The sequence below is a fragment of the Oratosquilla oratoria genome, chromosome 4 (genome assembly GCF_046742065.1).
Source record: "Oratosquilla oratoria isolate Oo_2021 chromosome 4, ASM4674206v1, whole genome shotgun sequence".
NCBI lineage: Eukaryota > Metazoa > Arthropoda > Malacostraca > Stomatopoda > Squillidae > Oratosquilla > Oratosquilla oratoria.
In genome coordinates, this window is record NC_134780.1 from 84,309,342 (window position 1) to 84,326,687 (window position 17,346).

Here is a 17,346-nt window from a genome sequence, read left to right on the forward strand (position 1 = left end):
GTGGTTATAAGTGGTTATCAGTGGAGGTTAAGGTGTGGTTGGAAGTGGCGGTTGTAAGTAGTGGTTGTAGGTCATGGTCGTAAGTCGAGGTTGGAAGTAGTGGTTGTAAGTTGTAAGTCGTGGTTGTTAATAAGTCGATGTTGTAAGTCGAATTTGTAAGTGGTTGTAAGTTATGGTTGTAATTGGTGACATTTATGGTTGTAAGTCGTTGCTAGTGGTGGTTCTTAGCAGTGGTTGTAAGTGGTGGTTGTAGTTTGTGGTTGTAGGTGGTGGTTGTAAATGATGGTTGTATGTAATGGATGTAAGTGCTGGTTGTAAGTGGTGACATATTGGTTGTAAGTGGGGACATGGTGGTTGTAAGTGGTGACATGGTTGTGAGTGGCGACATGCTTTTTGTAAATCGAGGTTGTAATTCGTGGTTGTAAGTCAAGGTTGGAAGTCGTGGTTGGAAGTTGACATGGTTGTAAGTCGTGACTGTAAATGGTGGTTGTAAGTGGTTGTAAGTTGTGGTTGTAAGTGGTGGTTGTAAGAATGGAGAAGAGTTGCTATCGTTGAAACTCGTGATTGAATTAGGGGTGAAAGGCTATGAGGCGCGTTTAATTAAACGCGAGTAGGTACAGAGCTATGTTAGGGTCGACGATTCATCTGGGCGGCTGTGTTGGTTGAAGTAGTGAGTCAACGGGTCACCGTGGCTGAGTTCAAAATTAACCTGATTTACGATATAGAACGTAAGCTCCACCACAGTCCTGGTGGGCAAAGCACTTTAACATGCTAAAGTAGTGGGACGACGGATCACCGTGACTGAGTTCAGAATTAACCTGACTTATTATATAAAACGTAAGCTGCACCACAATTCTGGTGGGCAAAGCAATTTATGTTAAAATGGTGAGGCGACGGGTTACCGTGACTGAGTTCAAAATGAACCTGACTTACGATATAGAACGTAAGCTCCACCTCAGTCCTGGTAGGAAAAGCATTTAATTTGTTAAAGTGGTAAGGCGACAGGACACTGTGACTTAGTCCAAAATGAACCTAAATTGCTATATAGAACATAAACTCCACCATAGTACAAAACACTTTATCATGTTGAAGTACGGAGGCGACGGGTCACCGTGACTGAGTTCAAAATGAACCTGACTTACGATATAGAAACGTAAGCTCCACCTCAGTCCTGGTGGGCAAAACACTTTAGCATGTTATAAGAGTGACGAGACAAATCTAACTTAACCTACCTAACCTAACCCAACCAAACCTAAACCAACCAAACCTAACCTAACCCAACCAAATCTAACCTAACCCCGGGGAAGAGGAGTGGTAGTGGGAGGAGGGGAAAGAGGAGGAGGAGTAAGGACGGGGGCTAAGGAGGAGGCGGGGGACAACCGGGAGAAATAGGAGGTGCAAGAGGCGGAGAGGAGGTAGGAGGAGGGAGATACGGAGGAGGAGGGAGATACAGAGGAGGAGTGTGAGGATGTGGATTAGGAGGGGGAACGGAGGAGGTGGTCATATTGGGAGGTAATTTTGGTCACCTGTTCCGATTTACCCACCATCTCACCCACAGGTCGAGGGGGGGGTGAGGCAGGGCTCCTGTGGGGTCCACTTGGACACCGCTCAGCCCAACAGTACGGGCGCCAGAGTTCCAAAAGCGTAATACAGGAAAAACTCCCCCTCCTTCTCAAATTTGGAGTTGCGCCACGGCCACGCCCTTGGCTCCAGGCTCCTCGCGTCTACCTCGCCGTCCACTGTGGCCGACTCTCTCCCTCTGAGCTAAGTTTGGGCCGAATCGGTCACCTGCCGATTTTGGCCAAAATCCATGGATACCTCTTGCCCCCTACCAAACTTTGGAGGGACTCCACGGCCACGCCCTTGGGCCCAGGCTCCTCGCGTCTACCTCGCCATCCACTGTGGGCTAAGTTTGGGCCAAATCGGTCACCTGCCGATTTTGGCCAAAATCCATGGGTTCCCTTGCAGATTTTTGGAGGTAATTTTGGTCACCTGCTCCGATTTACCCACCATTACTCAAACAATATCACACGACGTCGTCTTAGAAGATGGAGCCAAACTGGTGAGGCAGACTCCTTACAGATTGCCGCCCCCAAAAGTAGAGGGTCATGGAGAAGGAAGTGAAGTAGCTTATGGATCAAGGATTAGTGGAACCTAGTACTAGTCCTTGGTCTTCACCAGCCGTGCTGGTACCCAAGCCCGGAGGTGAGTGAAGACTATGTGTTGATTATAGGAGGGTGAACGAAGGCAGACCCTTATCCTCTCCCCAGAATAGATGACCTCATTGAGGAAGTTGCTGCTGCATTTTTCTTTTTTTTCTTTTTTTTTTGCCAAAATTAGACTTAATGAAGGGATATCATCATATCCCTCTTACAGGCAGAGCTACTAAGATATACCTTTGTTACCCCACACGGGCTCTTTCAATAGAGAGTGATCCCATTTGGAATGAAAAACAGTGGAGTATCCTTTCAGCACCTTTTAAATTGGCTAGTCAAGGGATTGCCAGGTGTTAGAGTGTACTCTGACGATATAATTGTGTTCCGATACATGGAGTGATCACATGAATAGGTTGGAGGGTTTACTTGAGACTAAAACAAGTCCAGCTTACTGTAAACCTGAAGAAGAGCACCTTTGGGAGCACCATTGACTATCTAGGACATCAAGTTGGCCAAAATTGCATCACACCATTAGAAGCCAGAATGAAGGACATCATGGAATTCCAGGTCCTGAAGACAAAGTGAGGTATCAAAAGATTCATGGGCATATTTGGATTCTATTGGAGGTACTGTCCAAACCTTGCATAGTTGCTCCTTTAACCCGCATCCTCTCGTATAATTTCAGGTGGAATGAAGGCAATGATGCAGCCATTGAGGAATGTAATCAGTTTCTCTCGGATCATCCCGTCTTGATAGATCCAGATTATAGTACAAATCTTTACCTTTTCTGTGATGCCAATCATGTAGCAGTAGGTGCTATACTTGCTCAGGAAAAGGATTGTCATGAGGCCCATCTCATTCATGTTTCAAATCCTCAAGGATTATCAAAAGCAATACTCTACCATTGAAAAGGACACCCTCAGTCTCATATCAGCTTTGAAGAAATTCCAGATTTTTCTTGATAAAAAGGTAATCATCCTGAGTGATCATAGCCCCTTGAAATATATAGGGGGGAAAAAAGGACAGACTAGCCTGATGAGCACTAGCACTCCAAGGATATGATTTAAGTGTTCAACACATCCCAGGAAAACAAAATGTAGTAGCTGATGCCTTGTCATATCCTGACACAAAATGTTCAAGCCTTGCTTCACAGGCTTAAACATTTTTATCTGGGTAAGGGGGATATGTCATGTTCCATAATGTGCCATGTGTCAAGTTTCATGGTGTGTCATGATGTGTCACAATAACACAAAGAGATGCGGGTGTGGTGCCATAAGCCACATCCTAGCAAGAGCCATATTTGCTCACCATCCTTAATGAAAATGTGTATTGATGTTGAATTCAACCATTACTAGGTTATCTTAAGTTAGATAAGGTATGAAAATGAATAGGCTTGCTCTTATATAAGTATTCCAGATACAGGATACTACAAACCAGCGGCGGAGTGGTACACAACCAGGACTTTCTGATACCAAGGTCGTAGGTAATCATAACAATGATGACACGAAGAAGTAGCATCCTCGTATATAAAAATAGGTTCTATTAATCTAGATAATTAGAAATTGATCATTTGTAACCCTCACACAAAAATAAAGTGGATAGATTGTGTGAAGCAAGGTAAATAGGTTGTAGAAAAAAAAAAATTTGCTTCTTCAAAGAATTTTTTTCAACCCTAAGTAATCTGATTCCCTAATATTGGGTCTCCCATCCCTGTGTTATTCATTCTTTGGCTCTATTCCCTCATCCTCTTGCTGAAATTAAGTTGTAACACGGTCACTTTTTCCTATTGGGCAAAGGTAGTTCAAGGAACTGATGTCTGGCTCTTTGGTAACAGATCTAATATTGTGGGAGTGTCATCTCTTACCTGGGTCACTTCCTTTACCCACTGAGTCATTGTATTCCCTATTGTTATACTCAATAGGTTATTTCCCCAGGAATCTGCTTTGCCACTTGCATCCCATTCCTCCCAGTTGACCTCACCATAATTAAACTATTCAATAAGGACTATGTTGTTACTTTGTTCAATATTTTTCTTTAGGAAAAGAGCTGTATCCAATAACATTTCTTGGTATTCAGTTTCATTCCAAGCTCTTGTTCTGGAGGGGACATATTCCACCATGAAGTCTCTTTCATTGTGCCCTTTAGTACTAATCTTTAGGTGGGTCACTTATTTCATGTTTTACCTTCACTCAGATTTACTTCCACCTTTATGTCACTTCTTAACACAAACATTTTTCCACTCTTTTTACCTTCTCAGTCTCTTCTCCAGGTCTATCTGTTGTTCCCCCAACTGTATAAATAATATATATATTTTTGGGGGGAGGGGGAGTTTGGTCTCTACTAGGTACAAAATATCAAGCTCGTTTATCCTTAACTAGTCATTTATCTCCAACCTAGCCGATGGTAAACCATCAACATTAGCATATATTATTCTAAGTTTCCATGTGGTGCTTCATTTGCAATAGTACCTTCCTGTTTTCTTAGAAACCATTTTCTCCTCTTCTGATTGACAACTCCCCCACCCCCCCCCAAAAAAAAAATATATATATATATACAGTACATATATTTCATCTTTAGTCTTCCTATCATTTTTGGCTTTGGCTTTCTCCAAGAGCTTTCTTGTTTTTGCTTGTTCCTCTTCATTGGTATCTTTCCTAATCTGAATATTTGTAAAAAATATCTTCTCATGATAACTTCCAAGACTTGCTGTGCAGTTTCTCTTATATTTGCCTAACCTATACATGCTGTCAATCTGGTCTGTTATAGCCAAATCCTTCCCTAGAGTTGATGCAATTTTTCTGATTATTTATATATCTTGTTCTTAGTGTAACTTCCATGAGGTGTTGCATACTTCTTGGCATCCAAAGAATAGAATGCATCTAGACTTGTCTACATCTCTGACAAGATTTATATTTATTTTTTATATAAGCTTGACTATTCATTCTTCTAGGCTATCTCCTCTTGCTTCATGATCTCTTAAAAGGTTACTCTATCTCTCCTATCCTCATTTCCTGTTGGCCTATCCTCCATGGTGTTAATATTTTTTCTCTTATTTGTCAAAGTTTCATTTTCCCTTCTCAATTTACCTATCTCTATTTTCTGAGCCAGGTTTGTTTCCTTTTCTTGCTCAACTTTTTGCCCCAGATCATGCAATTAACCCTCATGTGAGGAAATTAAGTCTCTAAATCTATTCAACTCTGTGAGAATTTCACTTACCTCCATGGTAGAGTATCCATCTTCAGACTTGTCTTCTTTTTCAAATTTATTACCTGCACTACATTGATTTTTTCAGTGGACTTCCTCACCTCTTTGGGTGTGAAACCTTTGAAATCTTCCATTATTAGTTGGTACAGCAATAGAGGACGACATTTTGTGATGTAAACAAACTAGAAATTAATTTTGACCTTCTTTTGTTTCCTATCATGTTCAGAGACAAAGACTACTATTTTCCTTCCCTGACTCTCTCCAAAAGTTGAAATCAGCCATGTTTTGCCTCTAGTATGACCATGAATAACTTCTATTCAATTGACAATTATTTTTATCTAGATTTGCCTGATAGGGAAATCTAAAGTGTTACTTCGTGTTGCTATCGTCACCCACTGTGGCATTGTGACGAAAATAATTTTTTTCCCTCCTTGACTCTCTCCTATAGTTGGAACCAGCAATGTTTTGCCTCTGCTGTGACCCTGAAATAGAGTTGCTTCTCCCTGTTCACTATATTGGTAGTTCCATCTGGCTTTTTCTATTAAAGGCAAGTCTAGGAACATCCTCCCATCCTTAATAAAAAAAAAAATCCCAAATAAAAACTTAAATATTTGACACACATGACCTTTTCCAGATCTGAAATTAGTCTCAGAATTTTCATCTTTTCAAGATATTTGGCCCATCAATCTTTCACAATCCTTTCATATATTTTTACTATTGTGCTGGCCTATAATTCAGTGGTGTCTCCTTACTCCCACCTTTGTGAATTTGTACTGTACCACATTTGGCCGTTTCCACTCAAGTAGCACTATGCCTTCTTTCAATGAACATATAATAAGACTGTGAATCTTGCCCACTCGTTGTTCCCTACATTCTTTAAGTATCCAGTTTGAGATACCTTCATGTCCTGAAGTTTTGCCACATCCAATTATACCAAAATACTGAGCACTTCCCTCCCTTCTATATATATATCTTTAAACCTGAATTTTTGCTCCCCTCACTTTCCTAAAAAATTGCTCTTTTGTGAAGACCAATTGAAAATTTTTATTCATTACTTCTGCCTGGGCCTCTTCAAAGGCTTCACCACCTACTATTAACTTGTTGATTATTTCATTATGTCTCAATTTATTATTTATATATTGGTTCATCTATGTATTTTTCTACATGTATTTGTTCATATTTATATCCTTGACCAAATTTCTTACATGATAACTACAGATGCTTTTTTCTACCTGGCCTCAAGAAAGATATTTGAAATACACATACTTTCAAGTAGTAGCCAATGTAATATTTGCTGATTTTAATTTACATTCAGATGAATACACAAAAGTGTTTACATGTTAATTTTTTTCCTCCAAAAGAACAAAGAAAAAAAAACTTATATATATAGACAATTTTTTAATCTGGATTTCAATTTAAAGTGTCCTTTAATGCACTGCTTGTTATTAATTTAAACATAGGATGAACAAATGTTAACAATATGCCAGCTGAATCTCCAAGGAAGGGACAGCATTCTCTTGTATTAATTAAATCACCCATTCCAGGAACAAGTACAAAAAGTTACACACAAGAGTGGTAAACCCTGCTTAAGACATGTATGTAAATCACTGTATAGATACAAAATTTAACTTTAAAATATGATGACACATGATGAAACACCTCTCCTATTCCAGTTCTCTTACTATTAGGATGCTTCTGGTGCTCTGGCAGTCGATGGTCATATCAGGCAGAAAGGCACAACAATGGCAATGTAACCCCTTTAATACCAGGGCAAATTTTACATTTTTTTCAGGACAGGCTATCTCATTCAGGTAAAGGGTAGAACCAGGACCAAAAATTATTTCAAAGAAATGCAACTCCCCTTTCTGCTCTCTTGCACAAAAAGTAACAATGATAAAAAAATAAATAAATCAAGGCAGAGGAGAGTGAAATCAATATGTAATGAGAAAGAAATTAAATATCTCTGGCATGATTAAGACTATGCAATCTGTCTGGCATCAACAAGACAAAAAAAAACATAAAATGTCATTGTGTAGAAAAAGTAAAAGCAAAAATTCAAGACCACATTCTATTTCTATGTTCAATTTTCAGTTACCATTCCATAAAGTGAGAACCTTGCCCTGTACTCATATCAAGGGCAAAAAACCAATGCAACCTCATGGACAGCCCACAAAAAAACAGATTATGAAAAATATAACCACATGACCCAGTTTCCAACATTTCTATGGAAACATACTCAATGCCATTTAGACATGTGTAAAATCCTGCTATTATAAGAGAAAGTTGGAAGTATTTACATACCGTACATACATAGACCAAAATGACTTTTCTCCATATAAAGTGGGATTGGTAAAGTCATAGCATACATCCATCCTACACCTATATGAAACCTATCCAAAACTCATTGTTGTTCCTTCCATCTTAGTTCCTCATAGACAAAGGGTCATCCTCATCCCCTGCCATATTGTTTAGGTCGTAGACAATACAGCAAGACACTCCTTCATAGCAGGACCTAACAGGCATCATCCATTCAAGAAATATACAGAGCAGACCAAAAGAAATCCCTTCAGGCTGCTTCAGTTCTTCATCCATTTACAGCAACTCTCCATCCATCCCACTGTCTTCTTATGTTCACTCCAGCCCTCAACATTTTTGTAAGTCTTTTTTACTTATTCTTTCCATATGCCCACACCATCCCAGTATTGCTTGATCACCTCTGTCTGCAAGCTCTCTTTTCACTCCTGCCCTCTACTTCACCCCCGCCTTGTAAAACCCACTATACTTCTTAAACACTTCATCTCAAACATGTTTAAGTCTTCCCTTCTGTTTCCTTCAAATTCCAAGTCCAGTTTTTTAAATAATATTTTATTTGGTACTTTATCAATGGCTTTTTGTAAATCTAGGAAAGCACAATCAGCCCATCTGTCCCTTACATGTATTATATCTATTAGTTTTGAGTAGAAACATCAAATTTGTGGCACATGATTTTCATTGTCTAAATCCAAATTGTCTCGGGTTTATCATATTGTATTCTTCCAGATATTTCATCTATCTATTCTTAGTAACTTTTTCACAAATTTTGGCTACAGTGCTTTAAGGGAAACTGGTCTGTAATTTGTTGGATCTTCTTTGTCTCCTCCTTTATATATTGGTACAATATTGGCATTTTTCCAGCCCTTTGGTATTGTTCCTTCTTTGAGCAAAGCTGTGTGATTTCCTGACATCAAGATTCGTTAATTGATCCATTATTTCTTTTTGTGTTGTTATTATTTCCCTTCACTCCCTTCATCCCACCAAATGCTGTACTTTTTCTCTAGTGAAAACCGACTTGAAGTGTCTGTTCATAACTTCAGCCATTTCTAAATTTTCTGTGTACTCTATATTTCCATGATGTAGTTTCACCATTTCCTGTTTATTTTCTAAGTTTACCATTCACATATATATAGAATTGCTTAGATTGGTCCTTACATGTGTGTGTATTTACCTATTTACCTAGCTGTATTTACCTAGTAGTATCTTACGGGAAGGGGAGCTATGCTCGTGGTGTGTATGTGTACATATTATATATATATATATATATATATATATATATATATATATATATATATATATATATATATATATATATATATATATGTTTAGATATTCTGACAGGTTGATGTAAGTGGAGTAGGAAACACAGGAGTCTAAGACTAAGACTCCTGTGTTTCCTACTCCACTTACTTCATACATACATACATATATATATATATAATATATATATATATATACATATATATATATATATATACACACACACACATATACATATGTATATACATACATTGTGGTAATTATTGTTAGGGAATTGCATTGTTTACCTTAAGTTACGGCAATTTCCCTCAAGGCTTGTTTAATCTTGATTCAGGAACCTTTCCTGAAACTGCAAACCACACTATCGTAACTTTAATTAAGATACAATTAAACTCCCCTCCCTCTTTATCTTAAACCTATGATGTAATTTTGGTATATAAATCAGGAACTTTGTAAATTTGCTTAAAGTATAAGTTGTCCCATGGCTTTAAAGCTTTTATGAACTCGTAAGAGTCCCTGTCGAACGACACTGCTTTTCGTCAACTGAAGGTCAGATTATCTTCAGCACTGGTACCAGACACTTCTCTCAAGAAACCTCGGCTTAGGACTTTTACGGTTCTCATAGCAAGCCATCAAGATTTCACTTCATCTTCAGACTACCAATGTCTGAGAACAGAAACAAATAAGTTCTCAGACTTTCCCATGTGAAACTTTAAACTATAAATACGATAACATATATATTATATATATGTGTGTGTGTGTATTTACTTAGTTGTATTATACAACTAGGTTGTGTATTTACCTAGTTTACCTAGTTGTATTATACAGGAAGGGAGCTATGCTCATAGTGACCCGTCTTTGTATCTTTCAGCATCAAGTTTTTTCTTAAATTCTTGAATAGTATTTGCACACACTGTTGCCTCATCCAATTTATTCCAGATATCCACCACTGTGTGGGAAGCTATTCTTTTTCAGATCTCTTCAATAACTATCCTTTTTGAGTTTCTTTTCATGTCCTCTTGTTTTTCTCTTGTCCCACTTTAATAATCACCTCTATCTAGGACTTCCATCCCTTTCATAATTCTGTAAATAGTCAGTAGATCTCCTCTTTCTCTTCTTTGGTCCAGGGTTACCTCATTCAATTTATTCCAGATATCCACCACTCTGTGTGGGAAGCTGTTCTTTTTCAGATCTCTTCAATAACTATCCTTTTTGAGTTTCTTTTTGTGTCCTCTTGTTTTTCTCTTGTCCCACTTTAATAATCATCTCTATCTAGGACTTCCATCCCTTTCATAATTCTGTAAATAGTCAGTAGAACTCCTCTTTCTCTTCTTTGTTCCGGAGTTGGTAGTTCCAATTTGGACAATCTTTGTTTGTATGTCAATTTGCAGTGTTGAAGCCATCTGTTGCCTCATCCAATTTATTCCAGATATCCACCACTCTGTGTGGGAAGCTATTCTTTTTCACATATATTCTATAACTATCCTTTTTGAGTTTCTTTTCATGTCCTCTTGTTTTTCTCATGTCCCACTCTAATTAATCATTTCTATCGAGGACTTCCACCCCTTTCATAATTCTGTAGTCAAGATCTCTTTCTCTTCTTTGTTTCAGGGTTGGTAGTTTCAATTTGGACCATCTTTGTTCACATGTCAATTTGGATAGTGTTGGTACCATCTTTGTCATTGCTCTTTGTATTTTTTCTAATTTCTTGATATTCTTTTTAGTACTGGGTGTCTAGTGTCACAGCATACTCCAATCTTGATCTTATCAGTATAACTAATATTTTCTCTACCATTTTCTAATACAAGTAATCAAAAGCCACTTTCATTGACTTTAGTAAATTGAAGGTTTCTCCGACTATTTTTGTATTTACCTAGTTGTATTTTATGGGAAGAGAACTATGCTTGTAGTGACCCACTTTTGTATCTTTCAGCATCCAGTTTGATCTTACATTCTTGTATGGATTTTGCACTCATTATTTCCTCATTTTGTTCCAGATACCTATCACTCTGTGTGGGAAGCTATTCTTTTTCAGATCTCTTCTGTAACTATCCTTTTTAAGTTTCTTTTCATGTCCTCTTGATTTTCTTCTATCCCACTTTATCAAGTCATCTCTATCAAGGACTTCCATCCCTTTCACAATTCTGTGAGTGTGTGTGTTTATATTGTACCAAAAGCTATCCAGAAATGTCTATGTACCATGTACCAGTGCATAATTGGGATGAATAATAATAATGATAATAATAATGATAATAATAAATAAATAAGTAAATGATGATAATAAAATAATACATACATATACCATGAGCTTTTCCCCTTTATAAGGAAAGTAGCCAAAGTCAAAGGCATAAATCCACTCCCACCCATTTCATCCCCACATACTCCACTCCCATTCACCACCCTTCCCTCCCTCTTTTCTTGGCTCCTCCTGGATGACAGGTCATCCCTGCATTTTGCCCACTGCCCTGGATCAGAAGCAATGCAGCAAGACACAACACATCCACAGCAAGGCTGCTTCATTTAATCATCAACCCTCCCTTTCCACCCATCATGCAGAAAAAGAGAAGACGGGGAGAAGTCCTTTTGGGCTGCGTCAAAATATCATTCACACATACTCCCTCACCCCCCATCCTCCACCCAGTCCCATACAACACAACATCATCCATACACAACCATTCTCCATTCACCCCTATCTTCTGTCCTCTCCCTTCCTTCCTCAACAGACATTCCCCTCTTTCCCAATGCCCTTTTTACTCCCATCCATCTCATCCTTGGTTGCCCCCTCATGTTCACTCCCTCCACATCTCTTTTACTAATCTTTTTTCACTCCTTTTTCCATGTATCCAAATCATCCCAACACTCTTTCATCAACCCAATTCTCATTTCACCCCTGCTGTCCTCTTCACCTCTTCATTTCTCAATCTATCTAGCCTAGTAACCCCTACCATACTTCTTGGGCATTTCATCTCAAACACATTTAAACTCTTCCTCTTTTACATTCTATGTTTCTGTCCCATACAGTGCTGTTGGCACAATCACCCCTCTTAGCAACCATTCCCAAATGTCTATTTCACATTACATTTTTTAATCCCCCAAGGCATTTAATTGCTTCTCTCAATATGCATTCTACCTCCACCTCCACTCCTCCCTTTCCTGCCACATTTGCCCCCAAGTATCTAAAGCTATCCACTTCCTCCAGTCTTTCACCCTTAATTTTCACTTCCAATTTGCTGACATCCTCTCCTGTTGTACATCTCATCACCTTAGTTTTACCCACATTTACCATCAACTTCTTTTTCACATACCTTCCCAAACTCCATCACTTCCTTAATCCCTCTGATCCTGCTACAAGTGCAGTGTCATCAGCAAACAACCTGGCTTATCTCCCACTTTTCTCCATTTTCTTTAATCATTTCCAATCCTCGGCCCATTACCCTTGCATTTACCTATCACACCACCCCATTCATATATAAATTGTACAGCCAAGGCAACATGACATATTCCTGGTGAAGTCCCACCTTTACCTCAAACCACTTACTCTATCCATTTCTAATTCTAACACAGGCTCTACTACTCTCATAAAAACTCTTGACTCTTCTTAACAGCTTCCCTCCTATCCCATATATCATATCTGTCTACCCTGTAATAAGCCTTTTCCAAATCCATAAAGGCACAAAAAACATCTTTAACTTTTCCTAAAACTTTCTCACATATGTGCCATACCACAAAAATCTGATCCATGCAACCCCAACCTGTCCTAAACCCACACTGTTCCTCACCAATTACTCCCTCTCTTCCTCTCAATCTCTGATAAGCCTTTCGTTCTACACTCAACAAATTGATCCCTCTGAAACTGCTACACTCACACTTGTCTCTTTTTCCCTTGTAAAATGGAACTATATAGGCACTCCTCCAGTCCTCTGGCACTCTACCCTCTTTTAAAGAAACATTGAATAACCTCACCAGCCAGTCCACCATCACTATACTTCCCTTCTTTAGACACTCCACATGACATCCATCCAACCCAGGTGTCTTACTTGCTCTCATTTTTTTAATAACTGCTGTCACCTCATTTTTTCTTATTTCTCCTCCATTTTTCTCATTCATCATTGTAATTTTCTTAGTGCTTCCCATTGCAACTACCTTTCCCTCCCTATCCTCCTTCACATTTAGCAACTCACTAAAATACTCTGCCCAGCTTCCTCTCACTGCTGTCTCTTCCATTATCATCTCTTCATCTGCACCTTTTACCTTTTCTTCTCTACTTGACTGACCTCCACTTCCTCTCTTAATTTCCTTCCAAAACATCTTTTTATTACTTTAAAAAAAAAAATTATATTCTTACCTCATTTCACATCTGCTCTCCTTTTTGCCTCATATGTCTTATATTTTATTTCTCTTCTCTTTGTGCCTCTCTTATAATTCTCTTATCCTGTTTTGCAACCAATCTGTGAATGCTCATTTCTTCTCTTCTACAACCTTCGTTGTTTCATCACCCCACCATTTGCTACCCTTCCTTCTATTTCATCTCATCCTCTTTGTTCCAAATACCATCTTTGCACACCTTGTGACTCCCTCCTTGAAACATCCACATTCTACCTTCACTCCTAGTTCTACTCTATCCTTCACTCCCTCCCACTCTTATTTCGGTTTCTTCTTGTACTCCTCCTTATCTTTCTCATTATACAGTTTATTCTAAGCACCTCCCTACCTTTAGTCCTTTTCCTCTTTCTCCACCTATCCACCACTCTCAACTCACCTTCCACCAAAAAATTATCTGATATTTCTCCACCCTCTCCCCTAAGAACATGTGCATCCAAAACTCTTCCTACTCTTCCCCTGTTTACCACTATATAGTCCATTAAAGCCCTATCTACCACCCTTCTATCCACCACCCTCTCATGTGCTTGACTTTCTTCCTAAACTGTATTTGCTATCATCAACTAATAATAAAAATACATACATACATATACCAACAGCTTTTTCCCCTTACAAGGGAGGAAACCAAAGTCAAAGGCATAAATACACTCCCACCCATTTCATCCCCAACATACTCCACTCCCATTCACCACCTCTTCCCTCTTTTCTTGGCTCCTCCTGGATGATGGGTCATCCCTGCATCTCACCCACTGCCCTGGGTCAAAAGCGATACAGCACAACACAGCACATCCATAGCAAGGCCGCTTCATTTAATCGGCAACCTTTCCCTCTCTGTCCTCTCGTGTAGAAAAAGAGAGGACGCAGAGAAATCCCTTTGGGCTGCGTCAAAATATCATTCACACATACCCCCATCCCCCACCCATCCCCTTCCATGCATCACAGCATTATCCATACACAACCATTCTCCACTCACCACTTCCTTCCTGAACAGACATTCCCCTCTTTTCCCCCATCTCATCCTTGGTTCCCTCATGTTCACTCCACCTCTGCCTTCCATATCTTACTTTCTTCATGCATTCTTTCCATCTATCCAAACTGATGGATCCAGCCTTTGCCTCTGATACAAAAAGTACAAAGATGTAGCAGGATTGGAGGTCTAATTCATCTGACAAAAAATTCACAGCAAAGACAGTAAAGTATCCCTCTTCACTCATTGTGAAAGGGGTTTTATGGATATGGTCTTCTTCATAAGTCATCCTTCCCAGGAGTGAAACAGTTAACAAGTTGTTAAACTGCAGTTTGGCTGAGTGTTTCATACAAACAGGTGCTGAGATTTTACAGAGGAAAGATGTAACAAATCACACAAGAAAGGCTGTAGCATAGTGACTAAGGTACACTGAAGTTGAAGTAATACACTAAGAAGTTACACATCCTAGCATTTCAACTAAAAAATATCTCTGAGATGTTGTGATGGCCAGAGAGGTATGAGGACATCTCTATTATTATGAAACTCAAGGGGGCCCTATGTCTGGAAAATTAACCTTTTTACAACACCTCATAAATTTGCCCACATCCCAGTATGGCTAGAAATGGTTAAGAATAAAAGCTACTTCAGTGATAAATAATGCACCTGTAGGCAAATGCAGAAAAAATTCTTATGCAAAAGTGAATGTATTATTTTGCACATGCAACAGGAGTTGAATTGAAGGAGCATTCTCTCTTCATGGGATGCTTGCTGTATACTTCAGCATAAATACAGCAGCAAATCAAAAACTTGTCCAGGAGCTCATGTGTTTGGTAAATTCATGCTAGAGTACATACCCTATCACTGCATCATTGTTCAATATATATGTATTTTTTTTTCTTTTTCAATAAATATATAGTGAAATTTATTACTGGTTGAAAGATCACTAAAAAATTATCTCTGCAGTAAAATTCCTGTAATAAAATTTCTTTACAATAAGTAGTTCTATTTCTACCTCTAAAATTTACTATTAACTTTCATCTGTAATTTCTGGAGAGCACACTACACATACTTTCAACAGAAGATAGAGCCTTTTTCTTTTTTTATGAAAAATGCATTTTAAAGCCATCTTTTTCAGCTCTTGGTGTTTTATATACCTAATACCTATAATTCAACAAAATTAAGAACTTTAAGGAACTGGCAGCGATAATGTTTGTACTGCAAGACTGAGTGCACAAAATCGAGACCAGCCACATGGTTTGACAGCACAAAAGGTCAAATAATAGGAAAAAATGAACACACAATCAGAATGAACATCAAAACTTGCACTTGCATAACAAGTTATAGCCCTGTTTATGTTAAAGCCATAGACATGAGAGGTATTACATTAGGCACTTGAATTAACAATGTAAAAAAACAATAATAATTATGAATCAATGAAAATAATAATACATAGAAAATTATAGTTAAAATAAACAATTTTACTGTGGTGCCAAACCTCAAAACACATTCATACTCTGATGGGTCACATTCTAGCAGGCTTTCCATGAATGCACTAATTACAGAACAAATATAGTGGCATCTTGTAAACAGCAGACTCGTGTATTCTAATTCTCCTACAGTACTCAATCTTCAAGACATAATAAGAAACCCATTGCCTGCACTCCACTGCCACTTATAGTGTCACAATACCTGATATCAAAACTAATTATTTCTTGATCACAGATTGACATCTGTCAGATAACAACCCTCATCATCAGATTAAAAAGCCATTAGATATAAAATGTATGTTTTATTGCCAACATGAGAGTTGCCATGCCTCTATCCATCTGTATTCTGTATCCAGTCCAGTGACCAGGGATTAAATGTCTCCTACTGGCTAATCTTGTCTATTCCAGTGCAATTTATTTAAGCTTCATTATTCTAATTACCCTGCTCCCATGTCTCATTTACTTATACAATATTGCTCTGCTCTTAACCTGTAACACAAAAGCAGGAAGACAAGGAAGGGAAGTGAGACAAATAAAAAAGCAAGTCTAATACTCATCCTACAACAGGATTATGAGGCACTGTTATCAATCACTTAGCCATACTATCACCAAAATATGTCCATACTTGGCAACCACATTTTAAAGAGGTATTTTAGTAACAAAATTACAAAATGCACCCAATAACATATGCCACAAGATTTTAAAAAGTCTCATGGAATGATATTACTTATCTTGGTCATACTATGTCCCCTTCCATGCATGAATATAATAAAAGTAAAATCTATCCTACAAACTTCCTTCATGCAGACTCGTGCTTGCCCCTGCACAATATGGAATCTTTGGTTGACTATTCTTATGAAAACTCAAAATATGTATTTCATGCATATTTAAAAGTGTTACCAACTAGTTGCATCACAGTTACCCTAAACAATTCATTAGCATCCATAGTCCTATAAGTTACAACATGAGCATAAACTGTGCATAAATATTCTCCACTGCAAATTGTTTCTTTGTTGTCAACCTAGTTAGATAGTTTTCCCACTGACTGTGTTATAGAGCACTAAAAGGGCATGCATGGACCCTTACCAGTCCTCATTACACTATTCCAACACATTGTTTCAATACATGTTGTATTACTTATCATCACACTTTCCTATGTGAGGTGTCCCTCCTTTATAGACCACATCTGTAGCCAATAGGTCTCTTAGGAACTCTTTTCAGGTTTTCTTCTGATCAAGCTCTTTATACCCTGTTCATTTTCAATTTGAAATGTTACCAGAAAATTAGCACACATTCATCAAGAGCTGCAAGAAGAATTGTAAGAAAATTGCATAGGTAGACACAATGGACTGCATTCATCAGAGTACTAAAGTTCAAATTACTTTTCCATATGCTTCCTTGAAATTTATATGATGTGAAATAATACTTGACTTGAGTCTTTGCAGCATGTACAATAAACACAAAATTACATTTATCTACAACCAGAAGTCTCCAATCTGCATTGCAACTCTTTGGTAGACCCCTTCCTTTACAAAAGTTCTCATCAAGGGTAGTCTTACACATAAAAGAATATAATGAA